Here is a 15,025-nt window from a genome sequence, read left to right as displayed (position 1 = left end):
TCTTGTTGGACTGCTACTTTCAGAGATTGTATAAGAGATCTAAAAGCAAAACAAATGCATTAGTGCCAAGGGGAGATTAAAACTACACACAGATGGGTACAATTTGTTCAGTACTTCTTCATGAACAAAAGGTCTGGGGAGGCAGTACATTAGTTCAAATTCATTATATTGCTGTAGGAAAAAAAAAAAAGGATAAAATGCATCCTGTGGAATGGTAATTGCTGATTTTAGAAATTACCTCAGTCTTCCAAGGTGTCATGAAGAAATATCGTGGAACTAGGAACTCTACTGTAGTCAAAACAACAGGGAATGACTAGCAAACACATTTCCAGTATTTCAGTTGTCCCTGTTTTCTTTAGAAGTCCAATATGATTTCCTTAGAAAACATGACAGGATGCCTGCCCTTGTGCCTCTCCCAGCCAGGATGTTTTCTTGTATTTTATTTATTGGCTAGTTTCACTCAGGTTGACAAAAAGGTGAAGATCACAAAGCAATTCAGTTCCCATGAGCTTCAAGGAAGCAGCTACCTTAGTGAAGAGTAAAGAGTTGCTATCAAGTGCCTCTCTTTAAAAAGATGTAAATCACTTTCTGCACTTTTAGACATAGAGATTCATGGGAGGAAGAGCCTGAGACATTACAAATACTTCAATGACATGAAGTCTTTCAATTTGTAAAGCAGAGAACTGTTCTAAGTTCAACTTCTCCAGCTTGTGGAGCTCCATATGTCCAGTTTCTCTGGCTGGCTGGCTTTCATAGTAATTAAAGCCTTTTCTGTATCAGGAGTCATAAAAGTAGTGTATGTGGGTTAGCAAAACTCTGGAGCACTGGAAGGTATGAAGACACAGGTTGCCTGCTACAAGATCCTGCCCAGCATCCCCAGGCTGGGGCTGAGGCAGGCACCAGCCTGGTGGAAACTGCCAGCCATAAGCCAGCAGCAAGGGGAGGAGGACTGCTAGTTTTCCCAGATGATCATTCCCCAGTAGGGCTAACAGTTTAGCAGTGCTGTGTATACAGTCAGTCTCCTAAGAGGAAGGATTGTAAGAACTTTTGAACAACAAGAAAAACCCAACCTGAATTTCAGGGCAGCTTTCCAGCCACTCTGCCCCAAGCCTGTAGTACTGCATGGGATTGTTGTGATCCAGGGGCAGGACCTGACATTTGGCCTTGTTGAACATCATACAACTGGTCTCAGCCCACTGATCCAGCCTGTCCAGATCCCTCTGCAGAGCCTTCCTACCTCCAGCAGATCAACACTCCCACCCAACTTGGTGTCATCCATAAGTTTACTGAGGATACACTCGATCCCCTCCTCCAGATCATCAGTAAATATACTGAACAGGACTGGCTCCAATACTGAGCCCTGGAGGGCTCCAGTAGTGACTGGATGCCAGCTGGATGTAACACCATTCGCCACCACTCTCTGGGCCTGGCCATCCAGCTCTTAACCCAGTAAAGTCCAAGCCGTGGGATGCCAGCTTTCCAGGAGAGTGCAGTGGGAGACAGTATCAAAGACTTTGCTGAAGCCCAGGTGGACTACATCCACAGCCTTCCCCTCATCCACTAGTTGGGTCACCTACCTTTCCAAATCCATGCTCCTGTATGTGCCACGTGATCACCCTCAAGATTATTTGTTCCATAAACCCATCATTGGTGACAATGGTCCCCTTTGTATTCATAGAGAATGGAGATTTTCCTTGGCCTTCCTTTTTATTGTTGATATATTTTGAAAACATTGTTTATTACCTTTTACAGCTGAAGGCAGATTTAGTTCTTGTTGTCTAGAGGTTTGAGTTCTAATTTTCTCTCTATGCATCGTAATTCGTACTGAATATGGTTAGTGTGAAGACAACAGAGGACTTAAATGATGAAATATTGAGTGATTTGGATGGAACTGGAATGTCTGTCAGACTGAACTATTCCCTCTTACTCTCTGATGAACAACACATCCATAGGACAGTCATATGATTGATGAAAAACATAGCGCAAATAGACTGTGCCAATGAAGAGGTAAAAGTACCATAATGATGACCTCCTTGTTGCTTGGATTCAACCCTCCACTGATCATGTGCCACTTAGTCAGAAACCCAAACCACTACGGTCTTTACAGCCTGTCTCTATCACATGCAAGGTCAAGTTCTCGTGTTTGTCTGTTCTCTTCAGTGACATCTAATAGAACATGAGTGATACCTGCGAGATCCCATTCTCAGAGAGCAACTCTCTTCTCCTGGAACTGTAGAAGGGAACAGTTAAAAAAAAGGGTTTTGGAACAGTAGATGGAGTGGCTGGGCTATGTGTGAAGTGTTCAGATGCTACAGCAGTTAACAGCTATCAGTCCCATCCTTTCCCTCACCATACAGCTAATACAAAATGGACAGCTACCCCACACTTCCTCTGGTTTTTGTAAGGTGACATATTGAAAAAACACTTTTGAAGTCCTGCATCCTATATCAGGGTCCCTATCACTGGCTTTCATAGCTGAGTGATGAGAGGTACCACAAGTACTTCTGTATCCATCAGGAGTGTAAAATCATCCAATTCTAAAAAAACCCCAAACCTCTGCTTTGAGAAACAAGGAAGTATCTATGTTACATGATGAAAATATCATAAAGAAGTTTCATCTTCTCTATCAGCTAGCATGAATTTTGATACTCAGACACTGTGGTATGTACAGAAAACAATGTCTCACCCATTTTTCTAAATGCTGTGACCTTATAAAATCTTTCTGCTTTTAGAGCAAGGTCCAGAACTGTACAACCTTTTCAGATGCACATTTATACAGTCACAAATAATGCAATATATGCTTGCATTCACCTCAGAGAATTTTCTGTTGTATGAGTCATCCTTTTCCTAGTATGGACATTTGGGGTCAGATAAGGGAGGAGCAATGGGAACAGTGAAAAGAATGAGTTCACTGCCGAGTATTTAAAAGTTTTTTCCATTAGGATGTACAATGTGATTAGTGCTAGGTACAGTTTAAGGGTCAATCACATATTCCATTATGCCAGTTTTTCATAAAAAAGGAACAAAGAGTTGGCTCCTAACAGAGAGAGCCTGATGTGAGCTCTCATGAAGTACCTAAACTGGCATTCAGCTGCAAACCTGTCATTGATTTCAAAGCTGTTTACACAGACAAGGGATTTTTTTCTACGTATTTTTTCATACTATCAAGATGCTATCATCCCCCCATTATAGTTAAATGATATAGAAAAAAAGCCAGTTCTTACTGCAGTTCTGTCCTTTCCATTTTGATTCCAGCTGAGATACTAAGGAGGCTGAAATTCCAAGGTTGCAATTACTTCCTAAACGCTGTCTAGCTTCTAGAAATAACAGCATATGGGGCCTTTTCTCTGATACAATACTTTTATCTGCCACAAATGCCAGTCAGGCTTGGCAGATGAAAACATTTTCATGATTTTCCCTGGTCTGTCTTTCTCTCTATGTTATCTTTGTCAATGCCCTGCCTAGAATAAGGTTTGATCACTGCAGTGACCAGCAAGATCACAGACACTAACTGTATTAATAATGCCATATCTAAGCTTCCCAAAAGGAAGCAGTAATATTAAGAGATTCTCTACTGTAAATAAGTTGTGGTTAATTAAAATTGTAAGAATTATTTGCTTATCTAAATGCTCAGCTTTATTAGAAAAAAGTCATAGAGCTTTAGAGCAGAAACCAATCCTTGTGACCAATTGCTGGCCAGGATAAAACATGCATTTTTAAATTATCTTTATTATTCTTCATTATTGTAGATAATTCTCAGCTATAAAACAGTAAGCTACAGTCCGAGGATAGACAGATCTTAAGTTGTATTCCTCAGTTTTCCGAGTATAAAAATACTATAAAAAACCCAAACTCTCACACTTTACAATTAAATTCTAAAGCTCCCAGTTACAAGGTATATTTGAGGTCAAGCATCCATCACAGTTTGATGGAGGACTGGTCCTTCATATAAATGACAGCAACGTGCAGCATTAAGATAACACAGTCTTTATGAAGAAGCTGGTCCCCCTTCATGTTGGGCAAAGCACCCCCTGTGAAAAGGTCTTTATATGATGGCTTAAATTAAAATTTATTATCTTTTGTATATTCAGGTCCAATGTATATTAGTGTCTTTAGGCATTTCTATGCTGCTGAACACTGCAGACACCAAGTACCGCCAGGTATCAGCAGGTTAGAAGGTATTGTGTAGCTCTGCTGTCTTTATCAGTTTTCAGTGCTGCAATCACTGACACAGTGGTTGCACAGAAAGAGAACTTAAGATTGAATAACTCCTAGCATAGGTATTAGTTTGAAAGCCAGGACACAGTAGTTTTATTTGCTGCAGTGATTAAGAGAGAGAGGAAAAGAGGAGAAATACAAAGATATCAAACTGTGAAAGTACCTATCAGGTTAACAAGCAAAATAGATAACCAGCATGGAAAGATTTGAAGAAAAGGCACCAAGCAGTGAAATGAAAGCACAAGGCTGTTGTGCCACATGGTTTCTGATTGCAAAATTCCACAAAAGTGCTCACCAACATTAGTTATGATACCATGGGTTATTTTCCTTTCCTATGTATTTTACTCCTTGCAGCACTTCTCCCTTTCTGCAGACAAGCTAAAAGTGGTATCGTCAACACACATCATAGCTCTTTTCTGGTGTACCAGGCTTCATTCCTCCTCAGGCTAATTATCCCTTTTCCCTCAGTGGTAATACACACTACTGTCCATCACAGTTCAGGAAGTGACAAAAAATGAACACGGACCATGAAAAAAGAAGCAAGCACTTGTTAGAAGATGATGTAGCCTTGGTGCTCTGTAAGGTGCTGCAGTGTTATTAACCCTCTTCCCCTCCCTTGTGCCTGTGGAGAAGACATGAGCCACTTACCCAGTTGCTCTTCATGATCTTAACTGAGCAAATACTTCCTATGGTGGAAAGCCAGTGCAATGACCTTGTCTTTAAACCCTTTACAAGTGCACCTTCATTTGACAAAGGCATAGCACTATAGCATGAAAAGAAACATGCACTATCTGGGAATCGACATCATGCTACAGTTCAGAGACCAGAATACCCAAGCCAGAGAGGCTCTGGCCTCCTCATTCATTATCCTGAATGGATGAATGACAGGTCACTCAAACTTCTTGATGGCCTACCTCTGTTCTGTGATTGTGACATCTGGTTTCATAAAAATAACGTGGACTATTGACTTTGGGCTCAAAAGTGTAGCGCTTATTTTAAAGCAAGGAATGGAAACATTACGAGAGTACATGAGCTAACACCAGAAAGAAGTCTCATTTTCCAAAGTTTAAAATAGTGTAGCATTTTGACACAAATCTCTTCATGATCTTGGGCATAGACTCTCAGTAACCTATATAGCTCCTGCCTGTCTTGACTTCATACCTGGTCCCCGGATATCTAACACACAGGAGAGTGTCAGTGTCACCTGCGAGCAGTGAGCCAAAGTTGGAGAGCAGCACATCAGCAAGACTCTGCAGGTATGGGATACGGTTACAGTAGCATTTGAGAGGATTCACACAAACACATATTTGAGTATGCCAGAGCAGTCCTTGGTAAGTGGTATTGTGGTATGCTTTTAAAGGCATTGGAACCTTCTCCCTGACTACATGCTACCAGAGGCAGGATTTCCATTGACTTTCAAAAGTCAGACAGCACTTTAACACAGCCACAAAAATCGATTCAGTAGCTCTTCATAACAGTGCAGCTTCATGAATACCAGGAAAAAATACAAGTTAGGGCATCTGGAGATAGAGACTTTCTGTCATAGGTTTACTTGTTCTAAAAAAACCAAGGGGAATTTTTTTTTTTTCTTTCCCCTGCATCGCTGTAAAAGAAAGATGTTGAATGGGGGAGGGTGGTTTGCCTTGGATGATTGATCCACACAAAAGAACTAACCAGCAGATCCACATTCCGAGTTGATGGCCCTCCAAAGACTGTGGGGAGGGGTGATCAGTTGGGTTTTTTTTCCCCTCTCCTCGGAAGCGGGAGGCACTTCACATTTGCCCTAACTCAGGGAATGCTGTGTGTTGGAGGGGTCCGAGGTTCACTTTTGTTTTCGGCCTGGTCATCTGGCTGTTTTCTGTTCCCAGCTTGCCTCCGCCTTCCTGCGCCCTGTTTTGCCCCCAGCCCAGATCTGCTCAGACTTCATCGGAGAGGCTTGACCCACCTGCAGAGGAACCTTTTGGGGAGCAGACTGCCCTTTCTCTCCTCTGCTCCCATGTTAGCAGCAGCGTGTGTCCATCAGCGAAAGGTGGGGGAATCCCGGCCACAGCCAGCTGCAGACAGCATGAGTTTCAGGGGAAGAGCCCCCTTTTTCCCCTTTTCCCCTTCCCCTTCTCGGTGTGGGAGGGGAAATCTCCATTTTCAGCTTCTCCTGCTCCAGGGCCTCACACAGCGACCGCCAGAGCCCAACAGCGCCCCCTGCCGACCAACACCGAGCACTGCAGCTCTGCTCCTCCAGGGATCCAACAGCGCCCCCTGGTGACTGTGATTAGAATTGCGCTAAAAGGAGGAAAGTACCGAACTGTTTCCTTGTTGAAGGGGACTTTTGGGTACAGGATTATTGTTTGGTGTTTTTGTGTTCTTTTTTTGTTCTCCCAATACACATATATCCTTTAATAAATGGCTGTTATTTTTTTTTTGTTTCTCCATACTTCCTCAATTGGAGCCTCTTAATTTCAGATTTACTATTGCTTAGAGGAAGGAGTTTGGTCTTCCTCATAACTGATCCTCCTTAGCACAACACTTCAGTCTCATTAAACTGAGACACTTCAGGACATGGTAAAATGACATCATAAGTAACAAAGCTAAAGATTTCTGAGAAAAGTCAGAAGTATTAAAACCAGTGCATATGAGGGGCAAACAGCAGGGCAGGGCAAGTTATGATCCTGCTCATGGGTTTAACATTTCAGTCTTTCAGTGGCCCTAATAACCTCCAAGAATTTACAGAAACCAAGATAAACCATCACATTTTATAAAACTGTCAAGGACAGGTTCTGGAACCAGATTGCTTCAGTCCAAATTTTGATTTAAACTACTTTTTATGTCACGACCTCTTTATTTTTTCCAAATAACATAATGGAACTTCAGAGATAGCTACCAGATAGCCCTTTTTCTAGATCAGGGCTTATTCACATTATAGAAGTGGATTAGTAAAATCATGTGATTGCACCTGTTTTTACAGTAAGACATAATATGCATCACTAATTTGATGAGTCACTTCTGCCATGTTTTTTTGTTTCACTTCGTGGGTTTTGGTTTTTTGTTTGCTTGGTTTTCAGGTTTCTTCTATGGCTTAATTCAGAAGGGAAGGCTAAGGTAGCATCTTCTCACCCTTCGTCTGCAGTTCACAAAGGTGGCAGCTAGCTGGTATGTTACTAGGATGCTTCTGTGCTGTTAAAGCCCTGGCTCAGCCAGACATGTGAGTGCAGGACCAGCAAGGAGCCTTCCCCTACTGCATCTTTCTTCATCATACTGTACCAATGTGCTGGTAGTAAAAGGCTTGCGGTCTGTTTACCCATTGGTCCCTTCTGCTTGTGTGATCAGAACAGAGGGAAAATATAGGTATTGGAGCACTGGAAGTTTTGAACAACAGGCTAGACAAAAATCTTCCTCAGACATTTTTGAAGGGCTGAGCCTACTTTTGAGCTGCTAGTGATTTACATGACTTCCTGAGAACCTTTCTAGCCTTGTTTTGCTATAATTTCATGAGAGAAAACTTTATACATTGCTTTTGCTGTCTTGATCAACTTCTTTTAGAAAACAGATAAGCAATTACCAAAGGCAGTTCAGGCACTGGGGTCAGCATGATAGACTACATCACACTTCTCTATAGAGATACATGCAGCTGTGACAGTACGATATGAAACACTGAGTTATCTGTTTGCCTAGGACACTGCAGTCCTTGTTCAGTGCACTGCAAGCTGAGAAGCAGACCGCAGCCCTGCAGACAGACTTATAAGGAGTGCAGCACTCCAAAATGTGTTCACATGGAGAATCACACTGCAGCATAACAAAAAAGTAGGTCATCTTCCCTTCTCTGCAGTCCTCTTGCAACTCCCACTTTTGATTTGAGGCTTTTCCCTTCCCAGTCTCTCCCTAAGCAGCTGTCTGCTCTTCTCAATAGAACATCTTCCCTGAACTGATCTCACAGCCCTTTTTTTGCCACAGATGTCTAGCAAGGCAACTTGTTTAGCATCTCATCTTTTAAGTAATTTCTCCAAGTAGTCGTTAATGTCAGTAATGGGTATCCCTTCTGTGCAAACACAATATCCATCCTTGTGCAAATATTGCCCTCTGGTTCATTGTTTAAATACGTAATCTTTTCTTTCTTTCTTTCAGAAAAGTTTCTTACAGGCCATGTCACTCACTTGGCACTGTAAACTAGCATCTGCAAGGGTTGTAGCTTCCTTCTCCATGGAGAAAGAGTACCTGACACAATGTGCCTCTCCTTGAATGCTGTGTGCAGTTTTGGGCACTGCAATACAGGAAAGATATTAAGCTCTTAGAAAGAGTCCAAAGGAGGGCAATAAAGATGGTGAAGGGCCTTGAGGAGAAGCTGTATGAAGAGAGGCTGAGGTCACTTGGTCTGTTCAGCCCAGAGAAGAACAGACGGAAGGCAGACCTCACTGCAGTTACAACTTCCTTGTGAGGGGCAGAGGAGGGGCAGACACTGATCTCTTCTCGCTGGTGACCAGTGACAGGACCTGAGGGAACGGCCTGATGCCGTGTCAGGGAAGGTTTAAGTTGGATATTAGGAACACGTTTTTCACCCAGAGGGTGGCTGGGCACTAGAACAGGCTCCCCAGGGAAGTGATCACAGCACCAAGCCTGACAGATTTCAAGAAGTGTTTGGACAATGCTCTCAGGCACATGGCATGACTTTTGGGGATGGTCCTGTGTAGGACTAAGTGCTGCACTCAGTGAACCTTGTGAGTCCCTTCCAACTTAGCATAATCTGTGATTCTGTAAAATGATACATTACATAGTGAAGTCCTACAGCAAATAATGTAAATATTGAGTGTATTTAGTATTTTAGAGCAACCTTTATCTTTTCACAATAATGTCTACTTTTTTATCTAATTGCTTTTGCTTTCATTTTTTACCTAATGTGGTTGCTTAGGATGTGTCTTTTAACACTCGAATTGTTCATGCCATGACAGTATTGCGCTGCTTTTTTTTGACCAAATATGTTTTATCTTTATCCAGTCCCATGAAAGTCATTCAGAGACAACTTGCAGATTCTTTAGCTTGCTTGAACTCTCCATGTTCGCCACTAATGCCAAGATTATCGTCTCAGTTTAACGAGACAGATGTGTTCGCTAAGGAGAGCGAGTCATGAAGAAGACCAAGCTCCTCCCTCTAAGCAACTGTAAATTCAAAATTAAGGGGCTTCAGTTGAGAAAATGTGGAGAAAAGAAAAAAATTAACAGCCAATAATTAAAAAAATATATATGTATAGGTAACACAGCAAAAGAATGAAAACAAACAAACAAACAAACAAACACAATCCTACAACCAAATTCCCACCAAAAACAATTAAGTACTTTCCGTCTTTTGGCACAGTTCTAACCACGACTGGCAGGGGGCGCTGTTGGACCTCCAGAGGAGCAGAGCCTGCAGTTGCTCTCCATCGGCTGGCAGGGCTCTGGCCACCACCATGCGGGGCCCGGTGCGCAGGAGCAGCCGAATGCGGACCCCCTGCCAACAGAAGGGGAAAGGAGAAGGGGAGAAGATAGTCTTCCTGTTGACTCACACTGTTACTGGTTGTGACTGGAAACTCCTCTTCCTTGTCAATGGACACAAGCTCCCTGCTGTCAAAGGCTGGTTCTGGCTGGGATTTCATTTTTTTCATTGATGGGATCAAGCTGCTGCTGACTCAGGGAAGGAGGAGGGGAGGGGGAACTTTTCCCCCAAAAGGTTCCTCCGCAGATGGCACTGGCTTTCTGATGAATCTGAGGCAAGTCCAGCCAGAGGGCAGAGCAGGACCTGAGAAATCGGAGATGAACTGGGACGTCCCTTGGGGCCAGAAGAAGCCAGTCACTCGGGGGGGAAAAAAAAAAAAAAGAATCCCTGAGCTCTTTCTCTACAGACACACTCTCCCAGAGTCGGAGCAAAAGTAAAAAAAAAATTGCCATCTCCAGAGGAAAAAAAACTTACCTCCTCCCACAGTCTTCTGAGGCCCATTAGCTTGGAATGTGGGCCCATTATCCAGTCCTTTTGTGTGTGTGTTCACTCTAGCCACCTCCTCCCCCTCCCTTGAACAACACTTTTCTTTCACACCGGTAAAGGGAAAAAATTCCAAGCACGGATTTTTTTCCCCTTTTTTTTTACAAACAAGAAAACCTATGACATTATCCACCCCTAATTTTTTCCCATACCGCCACACTATCAAATTAAACCTTTGAACTATATACATACATACATTACCCCAACTATATACATATTTACATACAAATACAGGCACAATGTTATGGACAGTTCATCCAAAGATGAGGTCCCCTTGAGGTATACACCATGTTTCTCCACCTTCCTGCATTATCCACCAAGTGCAGCCTGGTCCTTGAGCAAAAACTATCCCATTAATGGGTTTGCCTCTGCTTGAGGCAGGATTAATCCAAACTGTTTTAACTAACATACCTCTCAAGTGAATTACTGGGACTTTGTCTCCATCTACCATGTGAAGGGACTCTGATCTGGCAGGGCCGGCTCGATTGATGGAGCCTCTGGTGTTGACTAACCATGGGGTCTTTGCTAGGTGCGAATCCCAGTGCTTGAAAGTCCCCCCATCCAATGCCTTCAGAGTGGTTTTCAACAGTCCATTACACAGTTCAACCTTCCCTGTGGCTGCTGCATAGTATGGGATGTGGTACACGCACTCGATGCCATGCTCCTTCGCCCAGATGGTAACTAAACTGTTCTTGAAATGAGTCCCATTGTCTGACTCAATTTGCTCTGGGGTGCCATGTCGCCACAGGACTTGCTTTGCAAGGCCCAGGATGGTATTTTGGGCAGTGGCGTGGGGCACCGGATGCGTCTCCTACCATCCAATGGTTGCTTCCACCCTGGTGAGCACATAGCGCTTACCTTGGAGGGTCTGTGGCAGCGTGATGTAATCAACCTGCCAAGCCTCCCCATACCTGTACTTATTTCAACATCTACCAAAACACAGAGGCTTCAGTCTCTTAGCCTGTTTAATGGCAGCATATATCTCACAATCATGGATAACTTGGGAAATAGTGTCCATGATTAAATCCACCCCTCGGTCTCATGCCCATCTGTAAGTGGCATCTCTGCCCTGATGGCCTGAAGCATCACGGGCCCATCGAGATAGGAACAACTCTCTCTTGTGCTGCCAGTCCAGATCTACCTGTGACACTCTGACTTGTGCAGCTCGGTCTGCCTGTTCATTGTTGCGATGCTCCTCATTGGCTCAATTTTTGGGCACATGGGCATCTACATGGTAGACTCTCACAGTCAGCTTCATGTCTTGTCACTTATCAGCAGCCCAAATGGGTTTCCCTCTGTGTTTCCAATTGGCCTTCTTCCATCTATCCAACCATCCCCACAGAGCGTCCGCCACCATCCACAAGTCAGTGTAGAGGTAAAGCTTTGGCCACTTTTCTCGTTCAGCAATGTCCAACACTAACTGGACAGCTTTGACCTCTGTGAATTGACTTGATCCACCTTCCTGTTCAGTAGCTTCTGCAACTTGTTGCAGCTGCTTTCCATTTTTGGTTTGTCCCTACAATGCGACATGCTGGCGGTCATCCTGACCCAGATGCAGCAATATATAATAACAAGATGCAGCACATTGCACTTGCTCTTGTTAAACCTCATGAGACTCCCATGGGCCCACTTCTTGAGCTTGTCTAGGTCCCTCTGGATGGCATCCTGTCCTTCCAGTGTGTCAACCACACCACGCATCTCGGTGTCATCTGCAAATTTGCTGAGGGTGCACTTGATCCCTCCATCTATGGCATTAATGAAGATATTAAATAACACTGGTCCCAGTATGGACCTGTGAGGGACACCACTTGTCACTGATGTCCCTTGGGACTATGAGCTGTTGACCATTACCCTCTGGACATGATCATCCAACCAATTCCTTATCCACCTAACAGTCCACCCATCAAGTCCCTCTCTCTTCAATTTAGAGAGCAGGATGTTGTGGGGGACCATGTCAAAGACTTTTCAGAAGCCCAGATAAATGACATCTGTAGCCCTTTCCTTGTCCACTGATGTAGTCAGTCCATCACAGAAGGCCACTTGGTTGGTCAGGCAGGGCTTGCCCTTGGTGAACCTGTGCTGACTGTCCAGAATCAACTCTCTGTCTTCCATGTGCTTTACCGTAGCTGTCAGGCAGATCAGATATGTCCATGGCCTATACAAATGCCTACAGCTTCTCCCAACTGCTCCTTAAATATCTCCATGAACAGATAAGAGACACTGAGCCTCCAGAGTCTACCTCTGTGCCTCCTGTATTTCTTCTCCGAATGCGATGAATCTTTGCACACTTCCTTCTACATACTTATATCCCGTTCATCTCTCTCATACTGTTTTTTAAGGCTGAATAAGGCTGTTTCTCTACACCGGGTTTTTTGTTGGTGTTTTTTTTTTCTTTTTCTAGTATGATGATATCTTTTTTCTTTTTAATGAGGTGATGTCTTATTGTATTATATTTGGCTCCTGATCCACACCAATCCTTCAGTTCTACGAAGTACTGCTTTTTTCCTAGTTTTTCTGCATTCAGCATTGTCAGTAATGACTATATAGATATAATAAATTGTTCTTACTCAATTCTGTTCTTTTTTTTTTTTTACAATTCAGCAAACCACCTTTGGATTTTAGACTTTTTTCTCAAAGTATTCATGAATCTTCCAGATTTTATCAGTAACTTTCATGTGGCCACTGCTGAGCAACTAAACAAAAGGTGACCCAGGAAGGACTCCCTGCTGAACTCCACTTGACACCCTCTTCTGATTTTATAATGGATCACCTAGGACAGTTCAGCAGCAGCTATTCCAACAATTTTACACAAATTCACAGAACAAACACAGATTTTCTACCACTTTTAGTGTTCTCTCAGACAGTGCTAGAATGATGTGTCAGAAATCTAACAGTACATTTCCTTCCATAGCCACAGAGTCAGCAAATACTCTACTGTACAAGAAAACTAAATTAGGTAGACACAACTTGTTCTTAATGAACACCCACTCACCTCCTCACTACATGCTGGGAGTTTACACACAGGTGTTTATGGTTCGTGAATTTGTGGCCGGAAGTCACTTCCTTCAAACTGCAGTCTTTCTCAGCTTGCCCTGTCTTTAACTGACAGCCTGAGTGCAGTGATACAAGATTTCTAAATGATCCTTGTGGAGGAGTTTCTGCCCTGTAAGTTTGGAGGAAAAGGCAGATTTGTGTGTGTTACAGCAAGTGATCTCTGGAACAGAAGCCTGTGAAATTTCTTCCAAGTGTAAGTAGCTCCTGATGCTTCAGCTGGTACAAACCACAAGACAATCCAGAACTTGGGCATTGCTTGCATTTCCTTCCTGGGTAAGTTCTCCATTATTTTAACAACAGCTCGTTTCAGTGGCCTGGCGTCCCTATCTGACCATCTTTTGCACAGCTTGTAGGAAATTGTCTCCAAGGCCTTCCCTCTGTCAGATTTCATCAAAATGAGCCTGGAGCTCTGAAATTACCAGAGAAATGCCATGGTTTAATGATGTGTCCCTAGCCTCCATGGGAAACCATGTCAATAAAACTCCAGATAAGAGCAGACTGAATGACAGGATAGTGTATGAGCTAAGCCACTAGCTGCTTTTAACTCTTAAACAGATAGAGACATTGATTTGGAGTGAGTAACACTCTTGAATTACAGTTGTGCTTTCACACAACAGCTATTTCAAGCTAGATTATAATTGCTTATGAGGACCCATGAATGTCTCAAAAATTGTCTTTTACATGAAGTGAGAGGAACTATGGTAAAAGGGAAATAGGAGGGGAGGGGAAATTGCAAGGCTACTACGCAGCCATAATCTCACTCCTTTAAATTGGGAGCACAGTCTTATACTGAAGATCCACACTTTGTTCTCCCAGATGTACTCACTCTGACCCAGTTTCCTGTATTTGTGGAAATACAGGTGTGGCAGTTTGAGCCACATTAGAAATCCAAAATCTAATTTCCAGGCTTCCCCCCACCCCTTCCCACAATTTATCTCAACACCGGAGAGAAACTTCCAGGCCAGAGGCTTCTATAGGGGAAGGGGGAAGTATATAAATTTATTTTACACAAACAAATACTATACAAACTAAAGGCAACTATATATATATTACATTTCTATCAGTCCTTTTAAGCCCCTCCCCTTAACTTTAGTCCAGGAGAAGCCTTTTCAGGCTGGGAAGTAACCAGTTTCTCCCTCGTGGGAGTGTTCTGGGCCCGTGAACACTCCCTAACCAACCTTCAGCTGTTTACTGAAGTCTTTCTCCTCACTAAGTCCAAGAAACTAGCTTTGAGTCCTTTCTCCTTGGTCTGCTGTGTGATCTCTCTTTCTCAGTCTCATACCTCGGTTCGTAGGCTGTTGTACTGTAGCTTATCAACGTATGCGTCCTGGAAGGTTGATTCCTCCTCCGGGTTTTCGGCTGTCCTGCATTTAAATCACGGCAGAGACGTCCTCCAGGCCTCTCTCTCTTCGGTCGTCTCCAATTGCGCCTGGGATTCCTTTCCCGGGCTCCGAGCTATATTTAGCCCGTCCACTTTGGCTCTGCTCCAATGCTGAGCCTTAAAATCCACCCCCCACTAGCCTCAATGCAGTGGGGGGGTAAAAGCCCCCTAGCCTTGGCCACAGGCAGCTTGGTCCAGTTATACACTGTCCCAAGCGTCCCGCAGCTGCAGGGGAGGGGAAGAGGACCTGGCCTCCTCCCTCTCACCTCAGGTGATGTGAATCTCTTCCTTCACAGCACACACTCCAAATGCTGCCTCTAACTCTGACCTAGGCAGAGTTACACCTACACACAGCAGACACCAACA

This window comes from Chiroxiphia lanceolata, chromosome Z (genome assembly GCF_009829145.1).
Source record: "Chiroxiphia lanceolata isolate bChiLan1 chromosome Z, bChiLan1.pri, whole genome shotgun sequence".
Lineage (NCBI taxonomy): Eukaryota > Metazoa > Chordata > Aves > Passeriformes > Pipridae > Chiroxiphia > Chiroxiphia lanceolata.
This window is presented reverse-complemented; position numbering follows the sequence as displayed.